Source organism: Malus domestica, chromosome 07, assembly GCF_042453785.1.
Source record: "Malus domestica chromosome 07, GDT2T_hap1".
NCBI classification, from domain to species: domain Eukaryota; kingdom Viridiplantae; phylum Streptophyta; class Magnoliopsida; order Rosales; family Rosaceae; genus Malus; species Malus domestica.
In genome coordinates this window covers 16977524-17004829 of record NC_091667.1, presented here as the reverse complement: position 1 = coordinate 17004829, position 27306 = coordinate 16977524, and the positions used below count along the sequence as shown (strand labels likewise).

The window sequence follows — 27306 nt, the reverse complement described above, 5'->3', positions numbered from 1 at the left end:
GCACTTAAAAACAAAACATTAACCATGAAATTCAAAGCCTAGTAGATTGGTGAACCTTGACTCAACTTAAAACAACATTTGTTAGTTGAGAAATTATACCTTTGTAGATTCCTCTTTGCATAAGCAAAGGCTAATCACCAAAGAGAGGGCCTTCATTCCTTGCATCTTAGATCTATGGATTTGGATGGATGAAATGGTTCTCCAAGTTCCCAAAATTGAGAACCTCTAAGTCTATTCACCAAGGTTAGATTGGAGAAGAAATGAGTGACCTTGGAGTAGTAGGATTGCTAGCTAAACCCTCCAAGGAGGCCGGCCACTTTAGAGAGAAAGGAGAACTTATGTTCTCATCCTTTCCCAAAAAGAAAACCCTAAATGAATTTTGGCTATAAAGTCATAATTATACCTTAATTCATTGGAGTGGCAAACTTGTAAATAAGTCCAAAACTCACTCCATCTCTAAATGGCCGGCCTTAGGGTATTATTGGGCTAATTGGGCCTTTGTGAATCATTATTCATTAAGTTGTCATACAACTTAATTCAATGGGCTTGACGTTCGAAGCCCATTGGGCCTTAAGGTCCAAAACTATCCCGAGGTCTTTAACGAACTTATTCGTTTGATTAATTAACATATTAATTAATCATTGCCATAAATAATTAAACCATTTAATTATTCTTACTCATCTCCATTGTTTCTTCAATCTCCACCTTACACGGTGTACGATCCATTAGGTTCCTTTTAGCGAGGCAGTGGGCGATTAAAACCATTTCAAATTGATTGTGAATTGAAACTTACTTTCAATTCTCCCTTTAGTGATTATACACGTTTAGGGCTTCCACAAACCATGAGTGACACCTAGCAGCATATCATGGTTACCCAAGCTAATCAGAAGAGGTGGAGAACCTATTCAGTTTAGGATTACAAATGCAATACGGTCTTTCTCTAATACAATACTCTTGACCACATTGTTTGGTTTGATAGTTTATTCATGTCTACTATCCATTGTGATTCGTGTGCTTATATGATTAGCTTGAATGTGATTTGGAACAACTTCCTAAATCTCATTCATACTCTGGCCAGAGATTCTTAATCATATCATAGAGTATTCTCCATAAAACGGTTTGAAGGTTAGAGATCCCTTGTTGCGCATTCACTTGCCTCCATGGCTAAGCGGCTTAACCCCGACGATGCCGTGGACACCCTCATGATGGAGTGACTTTGACATAATCAAGGATCAAGGACTTAACCACAAGACAACTATGATGCCTCAGGTCAAAGGACTACTTTGCAATATCCCAACCATGAGTTCTCATGTGACATGAGTATGAGAACTCCTCGTTGATCGTGTTCAGTGGACTCATTCATTATTGAGCACCTACATGCTTGTCTTGATGTCACACACACCAATGACACGAGACTAGTCACTCTCCCTGAGAGAAGACACATCACGTACTGATCTTAACAGACTGTCAATGCCCAATTGGCAATCCTATGATCAAGAACGTTTAGGATGTGTCTACGAAAGAATGGTATCATGAATCTAACTTCTTTAGATCGCATTCTCCCAATCACATATTCCTTGGACTTATCGTTTAAGCGTATAACATTTATATGAGACGGCTCAAACAATAATCTTTGCCCTTGATATCAAACTAGATTAGTTTAACATGTGAAATGTCCGTAAAGTATCATCATATGATTGGTTTTAGGGCACATTTCCAACAATTATTACATGTGACAATATGAGTGAAATCAAGGCGCTTAAGCAGTCACTTCACCAAAAATTTTCCATTAAAGACTTGGGACCCTTAAAATACTTTCTTGGAATTGAGGTGGCTACCTTTCTAAAAGTTCTTGAATGAAAGAAAGTATGTTCTCGATTTTCTAGATAAAGCTAGCATGATGGAATGTAAACCAGCTCAGACACCCCTAGCTAGCAAGCTTCAGTGGCATGAAAAAGGTGAACTTCTCTCGAACCCTAGTGTTTATCAGTGAATGGTTGGGAAACTTATTTATCTCACCATTACTAGGCCTAATACCTCATATTCAGTTAGCCTAGCCAGTCAGTTCATGCACTCTCCTACCCTAGTTCATTGGGAAATCGTCAAGAGAATACTTCGATATCTCAAGGGCTCAGTAGGAAGAGGGATAATTATGAAGAACAATGGATCAAATCACATTTTGGCCTACATAGATGCTGATTGGGTTGGAAATGCCCTTGATTGAAAATCCACAACAAGTTTTTGCACATTTGTTGGAGCGAATCTTGTCACTTGGAAGAGCAAGAAACAAACTATTATTGCTCGATCTAGTGCCGAAGCTGAGTATAGAGCCATTGCAACAACAACCTGTGAACTCATATGGTTGAAAGGTATTCTTTCTGAGCTTGGATTCACAAGCATGACACCTATGTCCTTGTATTGTGATAACCAAGCTGCCATGAACATTGCCTCCAATCCAGTATTCCATGAAAGAACCAAACATATTGAAGTTGACTTCCATTATATTCATGCTCAAGTTCAATCCAAGGTGATAAACACCGTGTTCACACGTAGCCATGATCAACTTGCTAATATATTCACAAAAGCACTAGACTCTACTCAGTTTCAACGTTTGTTGTGCAAGCTTGGATCAATCAATCCCCTTGATCCAGCTTGAGGGGGTGTATTAAAACCGGTTTGTATAAGATCTCAAGGGATGGGTTGTATGTATGGGTTGTCATCCTCACTTTAGCTAAGTCATAGGCTAAAGTGGTGGTCTTAACCCTACTTTCATGACTTCCCATAACTTGTCATTCACCTTACCCTTCTTTTGTCAACCTTTCTAAGTTGCTTGTAAACGCTTCTTTCCTTGTACTTTGGTTTTGGCCTTTCCACTTGTTAGGGCAGATTTTAGGGATTGTGTTGGGGGTAGTTAACCTATAATCTCTTGTAGCTTTCTTTTTGGCTCTCTATAAGAGTTGCCTTCACTCTCTTGTAATCTTTATAATGAAATATACAACAAATATTGAAACCAAAACTCAATATTGATGAAGGTCGGTAGTTATTTGCAACCATGGAGAAGTACTATGATGTTGTTCCAACAACTGATCATTACACTTGCATGGTAGACCTACTTGGTCGAGCTGGGCGCTTGGAATATAACTAATGTCTCATTTTTGTTTGATGACTTTAACCTTGATGATTTATAACCAGTTTAACGTTTTTATTCAAATTTGTATTCCTCTATATAATACAAATTCTAGAAAATATCCAAACATTGAAAATTGGAATTCTTGTCATTTTGTATTTTCTATGTATCTAACATCCAAACGATGAAATTTCAATTAACGGGAATTTAATTACTGTCAATTGTAATTCTCGTCATTTAAAATCTGTAATAATTTAGAAATTCTCCATCCAAACATAGTGTTAGTTTATCAAAAACGGGAATGACTCAATAGAAAAATCTGAAACAAATGAGACCTAAAGACAGATCTTAATGCTATGTACAATACGCTTAAAAAAGTGCAGTCAAATTTGTGCACGCCATATTGACAACCACATTAGTTGCATATGGACAATTGTAAAGTTGAAGTATCAACAATATCAATAGAATTAATGACATATCCACGTTTCAAAAAAGTTGAGTTAGTGCACGTTTAAAAAATTCTACGGATAATGTGACCAAAGCGAAATAACAGAATCTTGATAAAACTGGTGGTAATACAATGAAGCAGAAAAGTTAAAAGTGATTTTGGATGGCTAGAAAAAGCACCTTGCCCATAAAAGCTGCAAAGCCTCCAAATCTTGAAATTCCAACTGCAACATTTGCAGGAGCTCCACCAGCAGCTTTCTTGAAACCATCTGCATCTGTAAGAGAAACTCCGGCACTAGTCGCAACGAAGTCGATCAACATCTCACCAAAGCAAACAATCAACTCTGAGTTCTTCTATTGGATACTACTCTTTTTCTTTAAGGATAATGTTTTAGATGAACCTACAAAGAACCAATTGGTTAAGAACTTGAGATCAGTTCAGAAAGCCAAGGAAATTATGACTCTAACATTCTTGTTATTAAACAAAATTTCAACATAAAGAAAATGACGTGATACATTAAAGTAAAAGTCCTAGATATTACATAACCAATAATTTATTAATTAGGATCGTATTTTGTAGCTTTGGGAAAATGTTCTTGATCAAATTTTGCCAACAACTATTCTCGATATCGTTAAACAATCAATATGCTCTCAAAGCTTAAGTTGTCAAGAAATAAGTCAACGGTGGATATCGAACTAACTCTCTTTCACGTGCAACTCCATCTGCACATGAAACATGATCACGAAAATCTTAGTTTTCAAGAAAATCGACCAACAATGTATATCTAGTTGACAAGTATCCTATCATTTACCTCGAGAATCCAATTGGGTACAAATAAAATCCAAGATTTACAACAGTAAAACACAGTTTTACTGAAGAATCAAAAAGGGACATCAACGAACTTAAAGAAAGTGGAAATTATTACCAGAAAGAGAGGAAGAATTCCTATCAAACTTGAAGCTGCCCTTTTTGGATCGCTCAAGTGTGACGGGGAAGCAGCTGCATCCTGTTCGTCCATTATTATAATTAAATTAATCAAGAGTGTTGTTAATTATGCTTGAAACCTAACATTGACTAAAAAGTTGAAAAATTGAAACGCAAATCAACGCTGGTTTTTTTTATTTTTTATTTTTTTTACAAGAATTAAGATTAATTAATTAATCGAGAGTTTATATATCTCCAACTGAATTCTAATTTAAAGTAAAAAAAACACTGAATTCTGTTGTAGGCATAATTTACTGATCAATTATGGAAGTCATAGAGAGAGGGTGCAGCAATAGTAGAGAGAAGAGAGAGATATGTAATTTTGAGGTGTGTTGTTATTCCACCCCATTGTGTCTTTATTTATAGTAGTAGGGAAGATTAATTCCTTACCCTTTTAGGATTACAACTCTAATAGGATATTAACTACTAAAGGGAATATTCAAAGATATCCCTAGATACATTAGGATTTACACAATCACATTCCTAATCTAATAGGACTGCAACACCCCCCTTTGAGTGTGTAAATACTCAAGTAAATGGCGCATCAGGTCTTCAGCGATGAAGTAAGTACAGTTAATGAAGTTGTCGGCATAATGTGCGAATGCGAGTCTTAATCTCCTGATGCTTTGATGATGTGATGTAGACGCAATATGTCTTGGCGTTGACTTTGTTGATGTATCATGTCTTGGTCGGGTGGATACATGCGACATAGTCTTCATGGATCGTCATTGTGACTCAACGATGAATGAAGGCAGCAAGTACTTCAAATATGCTCAACAAGAACTCCTAGCCATGTCTCACTTGTGGCGTAGTGAAGCGAGGTGAGTCTTGGAATGATTCGAAGATTTCGCAACTAAGGTCATATCATGGACCTCCAAGATATTGCGATGTCCCTAATGGTAAAGACATAACCATTCGGGGATGTGCCTTGTGCGGGTTTGATAAGTAACTTGCGCCAGCATAACAAACAAGGCAAGCATCATTCCGAGGATCAGGGGGTCGAATCCACTCGAGATGCATTAGGACTTGCCCAAATCCGTAGTGCCTTCAGGGCAGGCGAAAACGTCTTTAATACCAATTCAGTGGTTGTGTGTAGGCACGGTGCTGCATCTTTACCAATAGATCAATAGCAAAGGAGATGTCCTTTCTAATTGCAACGAACTAAGTACAACAAAGCGCAAAGTTGAACTCATATATGGAACTTCGGATTCCATAACCTCTTCAAGGGTCTCGTTTGCATATAATGTATGGACGATCATAGGTATACTCTAAGATAACACATTCGAGGTGTAGTTCGACTGGTAGACCAAAGTACCGTCAAAACAATGCTTCAACTTCAGGTCAAGGCATAAATGAGTTTTACCAAGATCCTTCATCTAAAATTCCATCTTCAGGTGCGAGGTAGTTTTCTCAAGCTCTTCTAGAGTCTTAGTGGGATTCATGTTAACGACATAAATTGTAACTTTAGCAATTCGGAATAAGACTTCATAGTTTAACACGCAAGGACATTCATTCATATCTTTGACTGATCAAATAATCACTTAGACAGGTATACCTCATTGGCCAGATTGCTTCATTTCGTAAGTGAACGCCTCAAACAAGTTGAGAGGGTGTTCCGTGGTTTAGAACTATTTGAGCCAATCCATGTAATTCTTTGGGAACTTATATGTAAATCTCCGTATCTATATCCCCATGGAGAAAACACTAACCACATTTCATAATGCTGCTATCAATCACATGATGTTTGAGAGAAACCTTGCGCCGTAAGGCATGCATCATATCGCATTATTTCATTCATCTTATAACGCTTCCTTTCCCATTTGTAACATAACAGGGTTACCTTGGGCAGTGTAGGAACGATAGTCCAAAACACACTTTGTGAGGAATTTAACCTGGATTGTAATTTCTGTTTGTCCAATCAGTTCTACATTATCACTTAATCAACGGAACACAGTTCAATATCATCGTTTTTCATTTATGTTGGTAACTACCATATAAATGAAAACATCATCGATGGTAATCTCATTTCAATTCCATTTTCTTATCCAAACTAGTATACTGGACCAAGAACTTCAAGTGTCGGGAGTACTCCAGATTAATCTCATGAGATGGAAATTATTTGGGACAACAATCATGTATATACTCATTTTGTGCCATGTTTTCCACTTCTAGGGAAGTGAATCCTATGAACTAAGTGATTTGTCGTGCTCCAGGCCAAGATAAAGTGATTGGCTATCCGTCGGTGTACCGGACCTTTTAACAGGGACGACACACCCTTTGGGGATGTCTTGACATCCGTTAAGTATGTCTATCTTTGCAGGCATGTTTGCAGCTGGTATATAATCTCTTCACTTTAGCTAGATCAGGGGAATGTGTCTGGTGCAACATTCTGAATGCTAGAATTCATCGTACTTGCTTATCACACTTGTGCGGTATGGGGATCGAGGTGAGACATAGTGGGTAACGTCCATGCAAATTCGTGCTGTTCTACAGGAACGTTGATGTTCTTATCTCCCCCTAACGACGGGAATACTATCTTATTAAATTGACTACTCATAAATGAGCGGTAAAAAGATCGTATGCAAGGGCTCTAAGAGAGTGAAGGTAAAGGAGAATCATAAACGATAAAGATGTTGGAAATATGCCCTGAAAGTCAATCTTTGGAAGAAATCTTTCAGGACAAATGAATCGATGTATGGATGATTCTTATACATCAAATGGCAAAGATAATAATTAGGACTATCTCAATAAACGATATATGTCCTGAATAGTGAATCCATGGACAATGGATCGATTGAAGAAGTAATCTAATGATGTTAGACTACATAGACCTTCTTCACATAACCATTATGTCCAAAAGGTTCCTGGTCATTGGATTGTCGGAGGGATACTGACAATGCTTAGACCAGTACATGCTGTGTCCGCTTCAATTGGAAGGATGGAAAGTCTCAACCCATTCGTGTTGTGACACTAAGACAAGTATGTAGGTGCTCATTAAGGGAATGAGTTCACTGAATACAATCGAATAAGAGTACTTGCATGGAGGTCTACTCACATGTCAAGCAAGTCACTCAAATGGTTGGAATAATGTAAGTAATCCTTTGACCTGAGGCATCGTCGTTGTCTTGTGGTTAAGTACTTAATCTTTGATTATGTCAAAGTCACTCTATCAGAATGTCAACGACATAGTTGGGGTTAAGCCACTTAGTCATGAAGGCAAGTGTATGCGCAACAAGGAATCTCTAATCCTCGATAAGAGAGGAAGAATACTCTAAGGTATGATTCGGGAATCTTCGGCCGAAGTATCGAGCGTAATAAAGGAAAGCGTTCCTATACGACTCAATTGGATCATATAAGAAGGAATAATCACATTAGGGGTTTGACATGATATATCCATACCCTAATGATGTGATTGAGAGTATTGTATTAGAGAATGATTGAATTACATTGTAATTCCAACTGACTAGGTTCTCCGAATAAACTTCTACATTAGCTTGGGTAGCTATGACATATGGTTAGATGTCACTCATAGCTTGTGAGTTCTTCTAGATGATTAAATGTAGTCGTCAAAGAAGAAAGGTGAATTAAAATGAAGTTTTAATTCACTAAGTGATTGAATTAAATATGAGCAATTGGATTGATGCCAATCACCTCACTGCCTTGCTAATTAGAACCTAAAAGGTTGTTCACCAATACACTATTGTAGTGAGTAACTAATGGATGATGGAAACAATTAATTGGATTAATTATGTGTTGTGATTAATTTAGAAAAGTCTAAAGAAATCATAAAAGCGATAAAGATCATTTTTGGGCTTAAAGAAACGTTCGGGTTTAATTAGGCCCATTGGGCCTAAACCCATTGGGCTTTTATTCAAGCATTGGATGACTTGAAATAATAAAAGCCCAAAGCCCAAAAACAACACAAAGGGGCCGGCCACTTTAGGTGAGGAAAGGTGAGATATTTAGTCAAGTTGATTGACTAGGTTTCTTTTGTCTATATAAAGAACATTATAGAGATAAAGTTCATTAGGGTTTTTGTGAGTTTTGAACAACAAAAGAGGCAAAAGAAAATAGCTCTCTTGAACCACAAAGGCCGGCCACCATAAGGGGGTTTTTACTAACATCTCTTACACCCCTTTGGTTATTCCTTCATCCTTCTCACTACACTAGTGGGTGAGGATCTTTAGAGGTTTCCTACTTTGGGAACTTGAAGAGAACCTAGGAGCACTCATTGTAACAAAGTGGAGGAGGCAAGGAGGGAAGCTAGGCTCAAGGATTTCATGGAGCAAAGGGCTTGGAGGTGGTCCATCCTTGGTCTCAAGTCTAGATCAAGAGGTATAAGACTAACCTTCACTTTGTTCTTGATTCTAAAAATTGTTTTGATGCATTATATATAAACCTATGAACCTTGAAGGGGATTTGCATGACTATAGCTTTGATAATATGTTATAAATGCTTCCGCTGCTTTCGTATATTAAATTTGATTTGTATATGCATGATAGTCATTATGAAATCCCATTCTAGAATCTCATATTTTTCCCTTCAAAAGATTCACATCATTCTTTGAGGGTACATTGCGGCGGTGCAACTTGGCACATGGAATGCACACCCAAATGCGTAAATACGAAAGATGTCAGGTTCGTACCCAGTAACCAATTGTAATGTTAAATAGGTTGGGTGGCAATAGGCCTTAAGGTAGACCAACATAGCTGCGTACAAGATTGCATAGCCTTCGGCAGAAATCGAAAACTTGGTACGTTCACCAAGGTCCGGGCGATCAATTAAATTGTGCTTTATGATCGCTACACGAGGTTGTTTTGGGGTGAATATGGGAATTCGATGTCCAATTATAAACCCAATAGACATGTAATACTTTATCGAAAACCATCGATATAAACTCTTCGGCATTATCCAGTCTCCCAGACTTTAAGGGATAAGTAAGGTGGTGAACCCTTAATCGGCCAGGGGATTTAGCAGTAATGTTTGTGGACAAACATGTGACCAGTTTGTCGATTCATCAACCAAAACCATAAGTATTTATATGGTCCTCATTTTGGTTGGATTAGTCCACATATATTCCCTTGAATTCATTGTGAAAAATGGTGATTTCATATCTTTGTGAGGGATGATTTAGAAAATCAATTTCCCTAATGAGCAGCTTTAGCAAAGTGTGCTTGTAGGCACAAGGTCCTTACTTCGGGTAAGGAGATGCGTAGTAGCCTCATTGTTCGACCTAAGTGTCCTAAATGGTTATGCCAAAGCAAGTAAACTGCTCAATCACCAGGCTCCAGGCTGGCCACATGTGGTGCATTCCCAGTTGAGAGATAGCCCATTGGCCCCAAATCAAAGCCAATGCTTTTAATCAGGTTGGATAGACCTGAACTCATTGCTAGAGATGTGATTTACGTGTAAAGTTAGTGTGCGTAGTATCGCATTCATCCAGACAACTAACTTTCCGACATTCCTACCTAATCAAGTGTTTAATTGAATTCAATCGCATGTATACAAGAAACATGATTCAATTAACTCATGTTCGAGGACAATATCAATAAGATTATCCATAACTAAAACATACACCAAACTTGAATCCAAGAACATGGAAAAGTGTTCACAAAATAAATGGTTTACTAAGGGGATTCGGCCAACAAGGCCACCCATGTCAAAATTTTTCTCTTCCAATGATGTTTGGTGAAGCAAAATTAGTCTCACATATTGACTACGAGAATAGTATTCCTTAACGACATTGGTAGGGGCACAAACAGGTACATAACCCTCTATTCCATCAAAACAGAAGTGGATTCTGCAGGTTAAGGTTTGAAAATATTATCCCTTATTCTTGAAGTTTTAGGTCTTAGGAGTGAAGGATCACACCTTGGGCATGATGCCACACCTTGGTAGGCCCTGATTATACCATATGTTGTAAAAACAAACTCGAAATTAGATCATGAGAGAGATAGACCCAAACTTGGGTTCAGTATTGGGCAAGTTGCCACTCGTTGTTCAATACCCTAACTATAGTAAGTAGCTTTCAACAAGGACACCGAAAAAACCTAATTCAGCTCCACGTAAGATGGCTCCAGTCGAAGCTGGAGGGGTTTGTTTAGTAGGCCTTTGCCGAAGTAGAGCAATTTCGTTTGGTGCATCCTTGCCGAAGGAGGGCACCATTGTTCAACCGAATTGGGTTAAGTCATTCAGTAGACTCCAGTCAAACTGAATCTATACCGTTCGGTAAACTTCAGCCGAAGCTGGGTCTATACCTTTCTCTCACATTTGTGGTAGTAATCAGAACCAAGAATTTGGTAAACTTCTGCTCTTTACACTGCTGCTTTAGGAGCAAGTTAGAAACATGGAAGGACGAGAAAAGTATTCTCCAGTCAAAATTCGATTGAATTTATAAACTTCAGAATCATACTTATTCATGGACATAATCATGGTGTGCTTCAGGCAATGTTTTTCATAATTAAACGGTCCATAGAAGCGAGTCAAAGAGCCATGAAATCCTTGATCGGGAGGTATTTCCGTTTGTAATGCTTCAGGCATAAGTCTTCGAGTGAAGATCATAGCAGATGCTTATTCAGCTCTTCCATGCCATTGTTAGCTACAATGATTTCTCAGCTTCTTGATAGTCAAGTGGAGATTCACGTCTTGTACCCATTTAAAGTGGTTTATATTAGAAACGTCCAAATAAGGGAAATCGAACTTGTGACGGTTTTACAATCCACTGAATTGGAGGGAACAAGATTGTGATTGGTGGTATGGGCATAAATCATCATAAGCATCAAAGTTAGAACATTCGAATTCTAAGACATGATTTTCATGAAAAACGTCGGGTTTTCATAGGTCTATTGTTTTAAGAAAACTTTGGGTTTCAAAGACACTAAATTCGAAACTACAGGTTCAAGTTTAGTTATAAACTTCTGGTTCTTAAAAAGGAAGTACCTATAAGCATACATAATACAATATACAACTAAGTATAGTGGGTTGCTTCAGAAACTCGAGTGTGAATACTTCAGGACTACTAAAGTGAGTCAACTGTTTAAAGAAACGAATAATTTATTGAATCGTTAATGTCCAAAAGTGAGCTTCAGGCCAATAATTTTGGATTAATTGTCAGATTAATGGACTGCTGGTCACTTTAATTAATTTAATAGATCGGACCATACAGGGTCGATTGTAGAAGAAAAAAATAATAATAACATTTGGGTTAAAATTATAGAGAATGCTAAAAATAACATTAGATTCGAACAACCACAACCCAATATCTGTAGGCTTGGGTGCTGTGTAAAGGGCATGGCCCTAAAAGGATTATTGGGCCATGGGCCTGTTGGAAATGTGCCCTAAAACCAATCATATGATGATACTTTATGGACATTTCACATGTTAAACTAATCTAGTTTAATATCATGGGCAAAGATTATTGTTTGAGCCGTCTCATATAAATGTTATACGCTTAAACGATAAGTCCAAGGAATATGTGATTGGGAGAATGTGATCTAAAGAAGTTAGATTCATGAGACCATTCTTTCGTAGACACATCCTAAACGTTCCTGATCATAGGATTGCCAATTGGGCATTGACAGTCCATTAAGATCAGTACGTGCTATGTCTTCTCTCAGTGAGAGTGACTAGTCTCGAGTCATTGGTGTATGTGACATCAAGACAAGTACGTAGGTGCTCAATAGAGAATGAGTTCACTGAACACGATCAACGAAGAGTTCTCATATTCATGTCACATGAGAACTCATCGTTGGGATAATGCAAAGTAGTCCTTTGACCTGAGGCATCATAGTTGTCTTGTGGTTAGGTACTTGATCTTTGATTATGTCAAAGTCACCCCATCCGCGAGTGTCCACGGCATTGTCGGGGTTAAGCCATTTAGCCATGGAGGCAAGTGAATGCGCAACAAGGGATCTCTAACCTTCAAACCGTTTGGGGGAGAATACTCTATGATATGATTAAGAATCTCTGATCAGAGTATGAATGAGATTTAGAAAGTCGTTCCAAATCACATTCAAGGTAATCATATAAGCACACGAATCACATTGGATAGTAGACATGAATAAACTATCAAACCAAACAATGTGGTCAAGAGTATTGTATTAGAGAAAGACCGTATTGCATTTGTAATCCTAAACTGAATAGGTTCTCCACCTCTTCTGATTAGCTTAGGTAACCATGATATGCTGCTAGGTGTCACTCATGATTTGTGGAAGCCCTAAACGTGTATAATCACTAAAGGGAGAATTGAAAGTAAGTTTCAATTCATAATCGATTTGAAATGGTTTTAATCGCCCACTGCCTCGCTAAAAGGAACCTAATGGATCATACACCGTGTAAGGTGGAGATTGAAGAAACAATGGAGATGAGTAAGAATAATTAAATGGTTTAATTATTTATGGCAAGGATTAATTAATATGTTAATTAATCGAACGAATAAGTTTGTTAAAGACCTCGGGATAATTTTGGACCTTAAGACCCAATGGGCTTTGAACGTCAAACCCATTGACTTAAGTTGTATGACAACTTAATGAATAATGATTCACAAAGGCCCAATTAGCCCAATAATACCCTAAGGCCGGCCATTTAGAGATGGAGTGAGTTTTGGACTTATTTACAAGTTTGCCACTCCAATGAATTAAGGTATAAATATGACTTTATAGCCAAAATTCATTTAGGGTTTTCTTTTGGGGAAAGGATGGGAACATAAGCTCTCCTTTCTCTCTAAAGTGGCCGGCCTCCTTGGAGGGTTTAGCTAGCAATCCTACTACTCCAAGGTCACTCATTTCTTCTCCAATCTAACCTTGGTGAAGAGACTTAGAGGTTCTCAATTTTGGGAACTTGGAGAACCATTTCATTCATCCAAATCTATAGATCTAAGATGCAAGGAATGAAGGCCCTCTCTTTGGGTGATTAGCCTTTGCTTATGCAAAGAGGAATCTACAAAGGTATAATTTCTCAACTAACAAATGTTGTTTTAAGTTGAGTCAAGGTTCACCAATCTACTAGGCTTTGAATTTCATGGGTAATGTTTTGTTTTTGAGTGCATACAAGCATGATTCCGCCTTTTAATTGTTAATTGCATGCTATAGATGTTATTCAAATGAACATGTTTTCACAAAATAATCCTTCAAGTGGTATCAGAGCCTAGGTCTAGTAGTTGGTGAATCCTTTTGGGTTTTGTAGTTAATAGTCTTTGATTTAAATGTTGTAATATGTTACAAGCTTTATTCTTGTTTCTTTGAATGTAAATTTTGTTAGAAAATTTGCCATCTCAAATGTTGTAGATGTAGTTCATATGAGCATGAATATTGGAGCTAAAATTTGGTGCCATGTTTTTGGGAAAATTCGGCCAAATCTAAAGGCTGGATTTTTGGGTTCATGTTTGTCTTGTTAAAAATGTTTTCAAGTGACTTTTGGAACCCCTATGTACCCTAGTTTGGTTATATGTTATTTCCCTTAAGTTTGAATGGTTTTGGGATGTTTTTGGGTGAAAAATGTTCATGGAAATTTTTTGAGTTTTTCATGAGTGTTCTTCATTGTTCTTGACATTTTTGCCATGAACAAAAAGTTTGGTGTTTTGATTCAAAGTTTTGATTTATTTCATAAAGTTTATGTTTTATGTTTTTCATATGTTTAAATGTATTAGATATTTGTTTAGAAAGGTGATGGAATTATTGGTGGGTGTGTAAGGATTAATTCCCTTTCACACACACCACTTGCACCACTTGCATGCTTTATGTCAAACTTACCAATCAACACACACATCACTCCTTTCACCTCTCTAAAACCGGCCACTCCCTCAATGGGAGTACTTTTGGGACTTTTATGCAATTACATAAAGTTTGGATACTTTTGTGTATTTTCACTTTGGCCCAAAAGTTTACGTTTTTACGTTTAGGTCCAAAAACGCTAAAGGACAAATTGTTTTGCTCCTTTAATGAAGTTTTTGCATTTGTTGAAATTTTTGGGTTCTAGTTGTAATTACATGAAGTAGTGGACTTTTGTGTTTTTACAAAGTGACCCCAAAAGTTTATGTTTTTGCAATATAGCCCAAAAGTTGAGGTTATTGCATTGTGGCCCAAATTAAGTTGAGAACAAAATTGTTTTGTCTCTTTAAATGAGAATTGGATTTTCATTTCATTTAGCTCCATTTAAATCAATTTTATGGATACAAAAACCAAATGAAAATGTTGCATTCAATTTAATTAGTTAAAGTGTTAATTAAATAAAGGGTGATTATGAACCTATGCCTACGATAATTGAGCTATGTGAAAGGCCGTTTCAAATTTGTTTGAACCATGAGAATGTGTAGATTAGATTTTGGTTGTAATTTGATTTGATCAAATGTTGTAAAAGAGCATAAGCTCTTCTTTACTTTAAAGTAATTTGTTTTATTCAAATGTTGTAAAGAGCATAAGCTCATCTTTACTTTGAAGTACTCCTTTCTTGTATTATTTGATATGCATGAAAATGGAGTAGAGGGTCCAACGCCCCTAAGGCAACACGCCTTAATGTGATTAAACACGTAACTAAAATCAATCACCATCCCTAGATCGAGATTCAACACTAGGCTCGTGTTGAATCTAAACAAAGGTTCATAGTCATCCTAAGGCCCTAAGGCAACTATATAGTCCATCAAATGAATGCAAAGTTTATGTTAGTAGTATCATATACTCTTGCTTTAAAAACCGTTTTATAAGCATAGTGGGAGTATTATATACAACAAAATTCAATCAAATGGACCAATAGTTGTAATAGGACCAAAATTGTTTTAATAAAGATTAAAATGAATATTTATATGTGATAAGACCTAAAAACCCTCAACCAAACCATTATTAAGTTGAGAAGCGTGAGAGTGCTTTGAACACTCTTTCGTGGCCTTCCACCGTGGTACGCTCCGATCGTTTGTGACTCATACACCGGTTTCACCCTATCATGGGGGAGTACAAAGTGCGTGCTTACACTCAGGAGGAGTCTATATGCATACTTGATGTTGTGAAAGGTAGGCAACGAGAATAGCCAACATCATATCATTGTGAGGTTGTTCTTTAACCCCTACCTGAACTTGCATGGTGTGAATGACTTAACTAAGTGCAATGGAGCCAACATCATATCATTGTGAGGCTACATTCTCTAGAGGCCAAATAAGATAGGTACTTGCAAGAGATGCAAATGAGTAAGCGTACTCTCTCATTATTATTAATGCTAGCCAACATTATATCATTGTGAGGTGGGCTTGGTAATAGTGAGTCTCCCATACCCTACTAAGAGTTACCTCCAAAACTCTCGAATTCCAATGAGGGATATGGAATTTGCCAAAAATAGTGGGTGGTGCTATTTGATTTAAAGACCCGAATCAAATGGCTTAAAATCAATCAATTTATATTCATTATGTATTTGTTTACCAATATATTTGCAAATGCTATCCAAAACTTGACAAAGAAAAGCCGAATGCTTTAGTTTCCGGACTTGGTACAACAATCCCAAAGATTGTCTTAAATGGATTTTATATGTACCTAAGTAGTCTCATCCTCACAATCTTCCTATTGATAATGTACCATTGGAAGAACATGTTAGATAAGTCTATCATAAAGAGGACAACACTTTTAAAGTCATAATTCTTCAATTACAAATCGTTGTATGAAGAAATAAGAGTTGCTTTGAACAACCCTTAACTAACGCAAACATTAGTGCTTGTTTCTTTGTTACATGAACAAGGAACTTAAGAAGAAAGCACAAAGGCATGGACACTTTATGTGCCATAATTCTTCACTTACAAATTGTTGTATGAAGAAATGAGAGTTGCCTTGAACAACTCTTGAAAGTTTGTAATTATGTTTAGAACATAATGGTTGGTTGACAAAAATAGTCCATCAACATGGACTTATGATGATTTTGAATCATTGAGTGTTGAAGTGTTACACCACTTCTAGAGACGGAAACTAAGCAAGGACTTCACCTTTGTGTCCCTATCCAAATGGTTCACTAAGTTTATTGTAAACTATATAGTGAACAATAACCACACGCTCTCCAAATCGTTTGATGTGTATAACACAATTGAAATAAGTTTCAAGGGAGACAATGGGAGTTTAGGGACCATGACTATTGTAGACAAAGGAGAAGTCAAATGAAGAAAGCGAAATAAACTCCAAGGGAACAAACTTTCTTTATGAAATGATGGACATTAGAAGGGGTATTTGCAAGAAATGTCTTGCAAATGTCAAGAACACACCTTTCGAAGGTGTTGTAAATTATTCTTGAAAAGTTCAAAACAGTTGGCTCTTCTACTTAAATACTTGATTCCGTATTAGTAACTATGTTTTACAATCGTTGTAAAAGTGTGGCTAATAAGAAGTAGAAGATTAATGAGAGAAGAGAAAGTACTTCACATTCGGAACGTGAATCAAATGTAGATCTCTGCGAAAGCAGATGGTACTTACTTCCTCATATGAACTATCAAAGAAATTGGAAAAACCAAAGGTTGTCTTTACATTCCAATCTTAAGGAACTTAATTCCATCACTATAAAGGATGGATGAATGTTTTGTTTGACAAAACATTGTTCTTTATTAATGAATGATTAGATTATTGTAATATAATTAATTATCTCTATAGTATAGATGATATGGTAGAGTTAACTGTTTAGAATATAACGATGCTTAAAACCCAAAAGGTTGCAAGGTAGTGACTAATCCCAACTGAGTTGTGATACCTCAAAAACATAAAATACGAGTTGGTCATAGATGGACGCTTTGGATCGTTAGATCCGGATCCAACACCTTCTTATTAAAATTGAATAGAGGCGAAATGTTCGAATCTTTATTCTTTTGGAAAGAAGAAAGAATCACAAAGTTGTTGAGGTTAATTCACTTAGATGTTAGTGGCACTTGTCCACAACATAATACTACTCATGTTGTATGACATTCACCGAAGATCACTCTCGGTTGGACTATAGTTTATTTTGAATAAACACAAGTCCGAATACTTTGCAAAAGGTTTCAAAGAATTCAAGAAATGTAAATTGATGAGTAAGACGTCTAAAGTATTTGCCTCCTTAGATTTGATCCAAGGAAAGATAACACTTTAGAACAGTTTCCTTGAAAATATCAAGGGAAGAAGCATCAAAAGATAATGGATTTCTCCATTAGGAGAAGAACGAACTTGAATAAGATTTATTTCGTTGGATGTTATCAATTACCCATATATAGGATATATGCTTCTAAGACAATATGATTGTTAATTAGAAGATCTTCCAAAATTTTCATGACTCCATAAGATGTAGTTGGAAAGAAAGACAAATCTTAATCATGTTAAGATTTGGGGTTGTGTTCTAATAAGCAATATTTGTTTGAGAATTATCTTGTGGGTATCCTTAAATTAACATTTGGATATCACTTCTATACACCAACTAACAAATGTTGTTTGTTGGGTAGTTCATTGTAATCCTACACCAGGATTTGCCTAAGATAGAGCAAATGAACGAGAGATAGAACTCAAAGAATAGGTTCTTTGAGAGACAAGATAGTAATCAACAAATATAACAACCTAGTTCCTATACCACAAGCTCCAAGGTAGTCGAGAAGGATTTATAAACCGTCTCAGTTGAATGGTTTGAACTTTATGACTATGTCATAGAGTTGCACCTCTTAATTCGAAAGAAATAAGAATGAAAATCCTTATGACTACATTGAGTGTATATACGATATATACTCAAGGAAATGGTAAAGTACCATTTGACCCAAAATAATGAAACCTCCATAGCTAATTGGTAGCTTAAGGTGACTACAATTAAAGAAATTGGTTGACTTGGAAGAAATCATCTTTAACGTAGTCTTGGTTTCAATTAATTCGAAGATTGCTAGCTACAACTAAATGGTGATTCAATGTTTGGACATAATATGGGTTTCCGAAAACATTATTAAGATAGTCTTGATTATATATGTCTAAAACTATGAATCACAAGACATGTAAGTTGTAGAGATCCATCCATCATGGATCTTAGCAAGCTAGTGGGAGCTATAAGCGTCTTATGAGAGAAAGATCAAATCGTTTGATTTCTCATAAAGATGTAAATGAATCTTTTGTTTACTAGGTTTACAAAAGATTAGTGGGAGTTAATCATGTTCCTAAAATCTAAATATATATGATATATTAATTTTGGAAATGAAAAAAATACTTCTTCGTTAAAGTTATGACTTTAAAACATTATATGAAGATAGAACGTATATGGGAGACATAGTCTATATACATGGGATGGAAATCTATATTGATAGATTTTAGGATATAATTGGATTATATCAAGCCCTAAATATAGACAAAAGATGATAGGAAGTTTCTCATATGATGATGAACTTCAATCAAAAGGACAACTCTAGTGAGACTAAGAAGTTGCTCTTCTCAAAGAGAACGTACTCTTTGACTCCCAAAGAAATAATGCGTAAATAGAATCCTTTATGCATACGCAGAAAGGTGATTTATGTATTTCATATTGTATGAAAAACATTGATATGAGTTGTACCTAGAACGGTACAAGACGATATCAGTGCAAGCCCAGGATCAGAACCATGGCAACTGTCAAGTGAGTCCTTAAGTATTTAAGAAATACTAAAGGATAAATTCCTTAAAGATCGAGGAGGAATTAGAGTAACGTAATGGAAGCGTAAATGTATTAGATTATGAATCTAATCCATCATTGGATGTTTCTTCATTATGAATGAAGAGATAAACAGATATCTCTTTATTATGACTAAAGAGATATTTGGATGGAAACATTAAAGTAATGACTTTAGTGTGTTCCATTATGAATGCAAAATATATTGCCATATAGAAGTTTACAACAATGTTGTTTGGATGGGAAAGTTCATTTATGAACTCTTTATTTGGTTCCAACCAGAAAGTGTCTGACACTAATGGGGCGATAGCTCAAGCCAGGGAATCAAGGTCTCATCACGATCCGAACTCAAATGAGAGACTGAACCACATGATTAAGAATCATGTATAATGGTGACGTCGTTATTCTCAAGGTTGCTTCTATAGATAACATATAGATATCCATTGTCTAGGCCTACTACTCAGGCATTTATGAAATGACTACAGAAGAGGTATCATCACTGATGACCAAGCTGATTGGCTCTAGTGCAAGTGGGAGATTGTTGGAAATGTGCCCTAAAACCAATCATATGATGATACTTTACGGACATTTCACATGTTAAACTAATCTAGTTTAATATCAAGGGCAAAGATTATTGTTTGAGCCGTCTCATATAAATGTTATACGCTTAAATGATAAGTCCAAGGAATATGTGATTGGGAGAATGCGATCTAAAGAAGTTAGATTCATGAGACCATTCTTTTGTAGACACATCTTAAACGTTCCTGATCATAGGATTGCCAATTGGGCATTGACAGTCCGTTAAGATCAGTACGTGCTGTGTCTTCTCTCAATGAGAGTGACTAGTCTCGAGTCATTGGTGTGTGTGACATTAAGACAAGTACGTAGGTGCTCAATAGAGAATGATTTCATTGAACACGATCAACGAAGAGTTCTCATATTCATGTCACATGAGAATTCATGTCACATGAGAACTCATGGTTGGGATAATGCAAAGTAGTCCTTTGACCTGAGGCATCATAGTTGTCTTGTGGTTAGGTACTTGATCTTTGATTATGTCAAAGTCACCCCATCCGCGGGTGTCCACGGCATCGTCGGGGTTAAGCCATTTAGCCATGGAGGCAAGTGAATGCGCAACAAGGGATCTCTAACCTTCAAACTGTTTGGGGGAGAATACTCTATGATATGATTAAGAATCTCTGATCAGAGTATGAATGAGATTTAGGAAGTCGTTCCAAATCACATTCAAGGTAATCATATAAGCACACGAATCACATTGGATAGTAGACATGAATAAACTATCAAACCAAACAATGTGGTCAAGAGTATTGTATTAGAGAAAGACCGTATTGCATTTGTAATCCTAAACTGAATAGGTTCTCCACCTCTTCTGATTAGCTTGGGTAACCATGATATGTTGCTAGGTGTCACTCATGGTTTGTGGAAGCCCTAAACGTGTATAATCACTAAAGGGATAATTGAAAGTAAGTTTCAATTCACAATCGATTTGAAATGGTTTTAATCGCCCACTGCCTCGCTAAAAGGAACCTAATGGATCATACACCGTGTAAGGTGGAGATTGAAGAAACAATGGAGATAAGTAAGAATAATTAAATGATTTAATTATTTATGACAAGGATTAATTAATATGTTAATTAATCAAACGAATAAGTTTGTTAAAGACCTCGGGATAGTTTTGGACCTTAAGGCCCAATGGGCTTCGAACGTCAAGCCCATTGACTTAAGTTGTATGACAACTTAATGAATAATGATTCACAAAGGCCCAATTAGCCCAATAATACCTTAAGGCCGGCCATTTAGAGATGGAGTGAGTTTTGGACTTATTTACAAGTTTGCCACTCCAATGAATTAAGGTATAAATATGACTTTATAGCTAAAATTCATTTAGGGTTTTCTTTTGGGGAAAGGATGAGAACATAAGCTCTTCTTTCTCTCTAAAGTGGCCGGCCTCCTTGGAGGGTTTAGCTAGCAATCCTACTACTCCAAGGTCACTCATTTCTTCTCCAATCTAACCTTGGTGAAGAGACTTAGAGGTTCTCAATTTTGGGAACTTGGAGAACCATTTCATCTATCCAAATCCATAGATCTAAGATGCAAGGAATGAAGGCCCTCTCTTTGGGTGATTAGCCTTTGCTTATGCAAAGAGGAATCTACAAAGGTATTATTTCTCAACTAACAAATGTTGTTTTAAGTTGAGTCAAGGTTCACCAATCTACTAGGCTTTGAATTTCATGGGTAATGTTTTGTTTTTGAGTGCATACAAGCATGAGTCCGCCTTTTAATTGTTAATTGCATGCTATAGATATTATTCAAATGAACATTTTTTCACAAAATAATCCTTCAGGGCCGAGGTTTTTGGGATAGGCCCAGCAACCCAAGCTACTGGTTGTGGGCCAAATTTGGTGCGGGGGATACAGGCCCAGCATGGAAGCTGGCCTAGATGTTACGTGAGAAGCCCAGCCGCGGGCTAGCTTCGATTTAGGGAGTGGGGAAATAAGGTTGGCTATCTGGGCTGGCTTTGGTAATCGTGGGTTATGATAGGTGTTGAACCCAACAAACAAAACTTGCTGCAAGCGGGTTGGATTGTGCGAGCGAAGCCCAGTAAGGCTTTTAGGGCTTGTTGGTGGACTCAAGGCTTTAGTCCTGTATGGAGACAAACCCAATTCGAGGCCTGGTGCTGTGCAGTGGTTTCGAAACAATGATGTCTTAGAGATGGCGTGGTTGCAAGCTAGCCATGTTAGCTCGATGGCGCAGCGACTCAGTTGCAAGAAATCCCAGATTTTTTGTTTTTTTGTTTTCTTTCAAATTCTAGCATTAAAAACCCTAATTGCTTCTAAATGAATTTCGATGCTTTTGTAAACATGAAATTTTTGTAACGAATGAAACGAGAACACGTGTACAAAGTAGATTTGTATTGATGAATTTATAGGGTTACAATCTTTGTTTACAATTTCCTCTAATTCAGTCTTCAAATTTGATGTAGATGTGTAAGTTGTTGATCCAAGGGTCGTGATGACTTGATCTCGAATGAACGATTGAACGATTGCTTCAAGTTTTGAGCTTGAAACAATGTGTTGATAGTCTTCACCTCTAGGTTTGTGTATGGCTTGCAACAAAGGTGATGTTGATATGGGATTTTGTTGATTCAAGGGTCTTGGCGACTTGATCTTAAATTGAGCGTCGTTACAAGTTTTAAGCTTGCAACAAAGTCTTGAAGGAATTGGCACAAGGATTCTTCAAGGGAATGCTTCGGCTTTGGTCGAAAGAAAGCTTCGGCTTTGGTGTATGTTATTTGAAGAGAGCTTTGGCAGCATATTAGTCTTCAAAGATTTGGCAAAGGTTCTTCTCAATGTGAGAATTTTGACCCTTCAATGTAGAAATTGTCAACCAGTTATGCTTGCCTTATGATCTTGCATTTATAGACTTCCAAAGCCATGCCTTTGATTTGGCTTTGATTTGTGCCTTGATTCATCCATGGGAGAATTTAGGCATGTTTTGTGTCTTGTCTTCAGCCACTTTCCCTTGCTTGGCCGAAATCTATAGGGCATGTTGCCTATTTTGTGAACAATATTCAATTCTTGCTTGTTTTGTGAAGATGCTTTAGGTTTCTTTCAAATATTGGGAGCAATTTGGGCTCCTTGCCGATTTTAAGGAGATTTCTTCCCCTTTGCCAAATTTTAGGAATGCTTTTGAGTTTCCTTTGCTTGATTTGTGTCACATGTCATTGACGACTTGTCCATTTGTGATGAGTCATATGCCATGTGGAGCTTTGTGATGCATCATTTGTATGCAATGAAATTTACATGTCTACAAATGCCCCCACTTCAAGGTGCGTTGTAGGCATGTGCTTGTCACATGTAGGAAACATATTTTGAAGTCCTGCAATGTGAATGTTCTAACTCAAGGGTCGTTGAGACTTGAACTTGAATTAGTTTGCTTCTTCAAGGGTCGTAGAGGCATATTTCTTGAATGCAAATGATAAATTTCATCAAGGGCCATTGAGGTGTATTTCTTGAATGAAACATTTCTTTAAGGGCAGTTGAGGCTTGATCTTCAATGAAATGAAAATTTTCTTCAAGGGTAGTAGACGCTTAATCTTGAATGAAAATTTTGAAAATGGATAAATCGGCACATACTTATTTTGCGTATTGATTTTCCATAATTTTTTGACAAAATACTTTTGGTATATTTTGGGACTTGAAATTTTTCCTTGTGGGTATGGGAAAAAAAATGCTTTTCCTTCCTTAGGTAGGAATCTCCTTCAATTTTGGGAATGAGGGTGATTTCCTTCAAGATGTTGGAAAGCTTTAGTGATTTCCTTTAAGGTTTTGGAAAGATTTAATGTTTGTCCTTGGGTAAGTAGGATTTGCATTTTTTTTCCTTTTCCTTTCCATTTTTTCGGCCAAAGGGGTGTTTTCCCTTTTGGTTTGGGAAACTTGAAGACTTGTCCTTGCCTTGGAGGGGTTCCTGATGAGTAGATTTTATATCATATATTTTACCCTAATCTTAGTATATTTTGGTTAATATATTGGAAGAATTTTGATACTTTGAATTGTATTTTCAATATAGGACTTTCGACTTCCTCTGGAGCAAAACAGGACCAAATGGACGAATTTTGGAGTAATTCCAGTTGGAGGACGTTCGTGAGTCACTTAGCTTGATCGTATCAAAATTTGGGAGTTTTCCACCAAGCGGTTATTTTCTGGCGATGAAATAAAGAAGCAGTGCGCAGTGCTGGAAAATGACGTTTTTGGGCTTAAATTGCGTTTTTGGAGCCCAAGATGACCTCGGATGGGTTCGTGGCCTTCTGAAAAAGTGTTCAGAATATTTCAAATATCAAATCCAGCTATATTGGGCCAGTTTTGGAGCAGCTTTTGGGCCAAAACGTGGCTGTTTAGATTTTAGACGAATTTTACTATTTTTATTTAGGGTTTTTATTAATTTTAGTTTGCTAGGGTTTGTGTGGTGGCTTAGCAAATATATTGCTTAGCCGTCTACAGTTTCAGAGTACGCTTTATTTTATGCAATATTGGAGACAGAGAGAAGTGCTAGGGTTTTGAAGATTTTCTACTTGAAGGTGTTTTCAATCCTTTTCTTAAGAGATATTTCTATGATTTCAATTATGAATATGTGGAACTAATTTCTATTGCTAGGGCGAAGCCTTGAGCCTTAGCATGAATATGTGATTTTTATTTAATTTCTTATGATTGATTGCATGCGTACTTTGAATTGTTAATCACCGGGATAAAAACTATCTAATTGTTTTAATGCCTGATCACCATTAGGATTTTTAGAAAAGTAATTTGATGCAATTTTGGTCAGAAGGTTCCCTGAAATTGACGCTGGCTTCTTGTGATTAATAATTGTAATTTCACTTAGGATGAATATCACGTCTTAAGGATTGCATGGTTTTTCAAAGGATTTTCATAAAGTATAATGAGTCTTTCATGTTCAGATTTGATCCGAACGTCCGGACGGGTTGCATGTTAGATATACGTTCTATGTTGGAGGTTCCAAGTAGAATATGAATTAGGAAAATCTAACCTTCAAAGTAGCATGTATAGATCATAAGTACAGGGTAAAAATTCATAGGATTGCTAGGTGATGGTGGAACCCTAGTGCTTTCTTAATTTGATTTTCTCAAAACTGTTTTCTTCTCTCTAGTCCTAATATTGCAGATTGTTTATTTTAATTCATTAAATTTGTTTTTATTTTAATTAGGTTATAAAATCAATCACTTCAATTTCTACTTTACAATAATTAAATGGAATCTGATTAGTTCGAATTATTTAATAATCCCTGTGGAGATGACCTTGCGAAATCCGTTTATACTACAATAACCTTGTGATTCTTGCAAGTAAAATAGGAGATTTAAGCCCGTTAACATAAGTAGTAAAAATCCCTATCAGTTCCCTTTTGTATGTTGGCAAGGAAAGATACTTTCCTTTGATGCTTTAGAAATTTTAAAGCCCCTTCCTTATTTCTTTGTTTCCTTTTCTTCTCTTTCCTGATTTTGTTGCAAAAATAACATGTTTTTATTTTATTTTATTTTATTTTTATTTGTGCTGAAATCAGCTTGCCCTTTTTTTGCTTGGAATTTGCTTCCTTCTTGCAGCTAGAATGTGTTTCCTTCTTTTGACTTTCCTTTTTCTATTTGGTATGTATTCTCCCTATAACATTAAGAAGCAATTGACCCTTATTTATAGGACACTTGGGTGTGTGTTTTTATCACAACAACTCCTTGCCGTGTGCACTATTCTTGCTACTGCTGTGAGTTGTAGTTGCTTGAAGCTTGTTGCAGTGCGTCACTTTTTACTGTGTGGTGTTGTGCAAAAGACTAGAACGGTGTTACGTCGTGTAGTGCCTTTTGGTCACAGTTTGTCCTCAGTGGTGACATTGCCGTGCAGTGAAAGAAACTACTTGTGTAATTGTTGCGGGGTTGCGTAGTGCGATTGCGTATCATTTTGATTTTCTTTGCTACTGTAGCGTGCTTTGAATGACTGTCTTGTAGCTGCTCTCTTTGCCTTTCTGCTCAAGCTTTGTGGCTGGTTTCTTTTCATCGTTGTGACTTTGTCATTGTCATTCTTCAACACTCACGAGGTTTGTCTCACATGTCTTTTGCTTTAGTGAAGCAATCTTTTTTTTCTTTTCTTTTTTTCTTGTAGTCCCACCTTGTACTTATGTTGTTTTTTTTTCTCGTTGCAGCCATGGTATTTTTCAAGTGGTTTAAGAGTAATACCATCACTATTCTTACGAAAGAAGGTGACTCGCAAGATAGGGGAATGATATTGAAACTTTGTGCGTCGTTGACTAGCCCTAAGGCACTTGTTATTCCTACAAAAGACAACTCGATGCATATCAAGTTGTGATCTTCTGAAGTATCTTGGGAGGTAACAGATTTTGGTCGACCAAATATGAAGAATAAGGCATGTACGTTGAGGATTCCTATCTTGAATCCTTCGCACCATGTTCGTTACCATTTTTTGTTTTGGGTGTATCACAAGCTTTCCCAGGAGCCTTAGGGTAAGTCAGGCATTAAGATATCTTCATGGATCCAATTTTGGTATTGGGGTGCCATGAAGTATAAGAAGCCTTTAAAGAAAAGTGGCTGCAACAAGACAACTAAACCAAAGGGAGACTTATATCCGTCAGGTGCCATTAGTTCAGCTGAGCATCATGCTCCTACTGAGTTGAAAATGTTTGCATTTTTTTTTGTTGGTGATGTGACTGTACTTAAAGTTTTGAAGTTTCAAGTTGCCTACGTACCCTCAATTGAGGAGGGATAAAGTCATAATGTAGTTCAAAGGAAATGATGGATTGTTTTTTTTTATGGTTTTGATGGTTTTAATGCTGATTTTGATGGTGATTTTACCGTACACAGTTTATGCTCTTGCGGGCCAGGAGCGTTGAGTGTCACCTTTTAATCTCATGCGTACAAGAAGCATTGAGTGTCGCCTTTTAAGCTCATGCAAACAAGGAGCATTGTGCCATCCAGTTTAGACTCATGCATGTGAGGAGCTTTGTGCTGTGTGCAGTTTAGGCTCATTCAGGTGAGGAGCATCGTTTGTTTGGTTTAGGGGTAGTAATGCTTCAATAATCTGCCATTGATAGGGCCGGTCTTTAAGCCATCTTTCACCATGATTATGTAGGCGCCGTTTGTGTAGACCTTTTGTATTACGTAAGGTCCATGATATTTTGATGTGAACTTGCTTTTGTCTTGTGAGTTGTGATGATAGGCATTCGTAATGCCAAGACAAGATCTCCAGTTTGGTAAGACCTTGGGCGGACTTTCTTGTTGAATGCCTTAGATAGTCGTGCTTGGTAACATTCCAAGTGTTGTTGAGCTTCGATCATCCTTTCATCGAGTGCTTCCCACTCTTGAAGTCGTAGCTTTGCATTTTCCTCTTCAGTCAAGCCTTCTTGTATAGCCATCCTTAGTGAAGGGATTTGACTTTCGAGTGGCAAAACAACTTCCATGCCATATACGAGAGAATAAAGCGTAGCTTGGGTAAAAGTTCTACGTGTTGTCCTATATGCCCAAAGTGCTTCACTTATTCTTTCGTGCCAGTCTCTTTGTGTTCGGCCGATCACCTTCTTCAGGAGGTTGCACATCGTT

The 27306-nt window shown here is 36.9% G+C and overlaps 1 pseudogene; it reads right to left on the bottom strand.

Moving 5' to 3' along the window:
• LOC114825856 (probable fructokinase-7) overlaps nt 1-27306 on the bottom strand; it is a 73175-nt pseudogene that overhangs the window by 20785 nt on the left and 25084 nt on the right.